This window comes from Chenopodium album, chromosome 6 (genome assembly GCF_948465745.1).
Source record: "Chenopodium album chromosome 6, dcCheAlbu1.1, whole genome shotgun sequence".
Taxonomy (NCBI): Eukaryota; Viridiplantae; Streptophyta; class Magnoliopsida; order Caryophyllales; family Amaranthaceae; genus Chenopodium; species Chenopodium album.
In genome coordinates, this window is record NC_137839.1 from 27752330 (window position 1) to 27756991 (window position 4662).

A 4662-nucleotide genomic window follows, 5' to 3' on the forward strand; every position below is an offset into this window, starting at 1 on the left:
GAGGAGCTAGCTGACGCCTGCTCACCATCATCATCATTGTCCATATTTCAAAGATGGCTCTTGGTGCCCCGGATGGTAGGGCCACTGCATGAGAACCCGCCTGCTATGGTGTAGAACTACTAGCAGGCTGGGGTGTCTTAGAGGACTGCCCCGGGTTCTTCTTATTAGTCGCTTTGGACTTAGAAATGTAGCACTTTAACATCCCTTTGTCAGCCAGACGGTCCAACGCCCGCTGAAGGCTGAAGCCGTCGTTGGTGTCATGGCTAACTTCATCATGGTATTGGAAAAATTTATTTTTATTCCTTGATTTAATGGAACTTTTCATTAGATTCGGCTTCTCTAGAGACAGCCGGTCCTTGATCTCCATGAGGATGGAGTTGCAGTCCTTATTAAAATCGTACTTGGGGACGTACGATTTAAATTCTTTATTTTTCTTCTGGGACGGCTAGTTAGAATCACCCACCGCCCAGACTTTTTTTCTCTTCATGCTCTCATCTTTTTTCTTTGCCGGCTGAGCAGGGCGGCAGTCTTTTTGTCTATCAGACTTCTTGGAGTTCGACTAGCTAATAGGCGAGCAGAGGTTGGTTGATTGAATATAGCTTTCCGCCTCCCTCAGGTCCGTCTGTAAGGTAAATGCCCCTTTTCTAACATGGTCGAACTTAAAGGTCGACGCGTCTCTCAGACCCTTAAAGAAGTCTGTAAAGGCAACTTTGTCAGACAGTCCCTAAATCTGAATTCTGGTCAGATTGAACCGCCTAACGTAAGAGTCTAATCCTTCTCTCTCTCCTTGCTTAATGGTACTCAAGTTAAGACTTGTTTTTTTTCGCAGGGATGTTCATTGAGAAGTTGGAAGCAAACAAGAAGGCAAGCTTCTTGAAACTATCGATGGAACCGACTGGCAAAACCATCGTTGGGCAATGCCCTTCAATGTAGCCGGAAAACATCGACACCAAGTGGCATCATCCAACCCTTGTAAATACATGAGGTTGGCGTAAGGCATGAGATGATCTTCCGGGTCGGCGGTACCATCATAAGTACCTACCAACACATTTTTAATCTTGGGCGGCTGTGCCGCCTCGGTTATTTCCCACGTGAACGTAGAAGGTTGTTCACCCAAGCGAACATACAAAGCTGCAATTCTAGTGGCTGGACATTGCTGTATGCCGCCTGACCTCCAAAGAAGGTCGACTGCATGAAATGAGGGGAATACAGGCCGTAGACCATAGGCGGTACGTATGGTGCATTCCTAATCATCAGATGGCCTGAATGGACGGTATTACCGCCTGCATGGCTCTCATGCAAGGATTGCACATTCTCTGCAGATGTATTCTTAAAGCTGTCTGCAAAGCTTGAAGTGGAAGCTGAATCAGACAACTGTTGATTCCTCTTGAGGGTAATGATCTCCCAGGCATCAAGAGTTGATTTTTTGTTTCTCACCGGCTTTTCACTCCGGTGGGTATTGTTGGTATTCCTCTTAGGCAGAAAAATCTTGGACCAGTCAATGGTCCTGGCTGCCTTCTCCTTTGGGTGCGGAGTTGGCCGCCTATCTCTGACTTACTTCCCCTTCTCTAGAGGAGTCTTCCTTGCCGACTGACCCCTGCTTGGGCCATCCCGGCTCTTGGTGATCAGATCCTTGATTTCACCCTTCAAACTAGTCATGAACTTCATGAGTTCGTCTCGGGTGACTGGAGCAGATCCACCGGCCGTATGGGTTTCCCCTTCCGGCTGACAAGGAGGTTAACTTGTACCCGTCTGGCTTGGACCCCGCTCCAGGGTGTCCCTAGGGCGGATGCGCTTGGTTATCAGAGAGCCATCCTTGGCTATATAGGTTTCGACATGAGGATCTTCATCCTCTTGGTCAGTAAAGACTTCCAACTGGTATATCGGACGCTCAAGAGGTGGTAAAGACTCTTGAACCATCCTTGAGGTACTCTCTCCGTAGACGGCGCCAAATGTTTTGGGTGTTTTTGTCCCTCAGGTGATTACGTCACAAAGATTGGTCCAGCTCGAGCTGCACCTACAAAACAACGAAGACTCCGGTTGTTGGAGCTCCGCCTCCGATGATTAAGTTAGTAACTTGAAATAGAATAAAGAGTGCGGAAATTTAGGTGGGTATCTGCTTGGATTTCAAGCTCAGGAGTTCCTCTGATGAGAGAGAAAGTAGATGTAATAAATGATTGATTGTGTCCCCAAAATGGGGAAATATTTCACTATTTATAGGGTCGTTGGTAGGTGTGCCCCTATCTAGGTCACTTGACCTAGATTTTAGTAGGTTGCGCCGTATTATGGCGCATCTTGGGATTTAGGCTCTTGAAAGCCGCATTTTCCGAAGTTATCTGAAGGGGACACGTGTCAGATGGCTATTGGGCCACGTTGGCCAGCCTAAGCTTGACACGTGGCCTTCTCTTATTTGTCCACATGTCTAGGGTATTTTTACCCTAAACACCACTCAAGATATCCTTAAGGAATTTGGAATATCTAGGCATTTGGTTCATGGCTTCGGTAAGAGGGATAGAAAGATGGACCTCCTTCAACATTTCAAGAAATCTCCCAAATTGTTCATCTAGTTTGTTCCTCATAAACATTTGGGGGTATGGGATGTCGGGTTTTCTCACTTCCTCTTGCTTTCTCTCAGCACTCTTCTTTTTCTCATGGCTTTCTTCTTTGCTCACATCTTCCTCTTTTTGCTCACTTGAAACACTCTTCTTCATATCCTCCTCACAATCCCTAGAAAACTCTCTCTTCAAGAACTCTTCCACTCCTTGTGGTGATGGAATAAACGGGTTTCTTAGGATAAACTCCTTGAGAAGGCAACGAAGAAGGACTAGCACAATATTTCAAGGTGTTTGCTAGTTGTGTGATTTATGTCTCAAGCATTTTTTTTATGTGTCATGATCTCATTAAATTTCTTATCGCTCACCGCCATATAGGTATTCAAGATTTTTGTTTGATTTTCAATTATCTGTTCCAAATTGGACTTGGATGATTGAGAATAGAAATTTTCACCAACACCTTGAGATTTTGGACAAAATCCGGGTGGGGGGTCCCCTTTGGTTGTTTTGAAAATTCCCCCTATTTTGATTGTTCCAATTGCCTCGATTTTGATTGTTGCCAAAATTTTGGTTCTGGCCACCAAAGCCTTGAGATTGGCTTTGATTTCCATAACCTTGGCCTTGGTTTTGATTCCCATAGCCTTGGTTATTATAGTTGCCTCATAAACCTTTGTTTCCTCGGTTTCTATAATTACCATTGTTATAGTTATCAAATCCACCTTGTTGGTGAGAATTTCTATTTCCAGAGTTTCTTGGCCATCAAAACTTTGACCATTTTTATTGTTTGAGACAAAATTCACATGTTCACATTCATTACTCTCACCATCATCAAGATTTTCAAATCCATTTAAACAAGTAGAAGCATCATGGTCATAAGACCCACAAATATCACAAAACAAGCATCCATTGGGCATATTGTTTGAAATATAAGGAGGAGTAGAGTTAGAAGATGTACCTCTCCCTTTAATGTGGGAGGGATGACCTTGTGCATTGGAAGTTGCACTCTCAAGCTTGGCCTTGATTGTTGTCATCTCCTTCCCCAAACTTTCAATTTGAGAGGATAGATTGTTGATGGCATTAAGGTGATCAACCGAATAAACCGTTAATCCATTCTTGCTTGAAGACTCTCTTTCTCCTTCTTGCCAATCCATGTAATGGCGCAACACATCTTCTATAATGTCCACCACCTCTTCTTCGGTTTTGTTCAAGATTGGGCCTTTGGCTCCTACATCAAGACACGATTTACCTTGAGGACTTAACCCTCCATAGAAAATTTGAACAATTTGATAGGTTGGGATTCCATGATGGGGACATTCACTTTGATACTCCTTATACCTTTCCCAAGCTTCATACAAGCTCTCACTAGGTTTTTGCTTGAAACTTTGGGTCCTTACCTTCGCCGTTTTATTTTGGGGGTAGAACCTAGACAAGAATTCCTTGTTAACTTCATCCCATGTTCTAAGAAAATTTGGCTTGACCTCCTTGTCTAACCATTCCAAGGCTCGACGTATGAGAGAGAAGGGGAACAAATTGAGTCAGATAAACTCTTGAGAAACACCATTCACTTTAATAGTGTAAGGCAGCAGAGGCAACTAAAATTGATGCCTACTCTGATTCACAGTTGGTCTTTAGCCAGTATGAAGGAAAATATGAGGCAACTCATCCGGCTATGATCAAATTCCGTCTGAGTTAAGTGCCCAGGTTAGATGTTGTAGCCAAGCCTAACAACTTGGTTATGGACGTTTCTTTGGTTCAAGATGTAGCATCATGCATGGGTGCTATGCGTTCTATCTATGTGCAGCAAGATACTCAATCCCTTGAATTACTTGTTGTTCTTATTAACTAGTTCATTGTAGTTCATTTTATGCTTTGAATAAATTGTAAACTTTAGTCTTTTTTTAAGTTTGCAAATTAGTTATAATTTCTTTAGTTCTTTTTAGCTGATTAAAGTTCAAAAATGTAATGTCACATTCACACAAATTACAAGTGCAAGATACATTAAGAAGGCAGCCATTTAAGCTTGTGAAAGAAGTCTCGATTCCGAAATTCTTTTACAGGAATTTCAAGGCTTTAACTTGGGTGTTACAATCAGCTTCAATGAGGATTACAA

At 43.0% G+C, this 4662-nt stretch overlaps 1 pseudogene; it reads left to right on the forward strand.

Annotated features, from left to right (window-relative positions):
• Positions 1-3848: 3848 nt before the first annotated feature.
• Positions 3849-3942, forward strand: LOC145637570 (small nucleolar RNA R71; annotated as a pseudogene).
• The last annotated feature ends 720 nt before the right edge of the window (positions 3943-4662 follow it).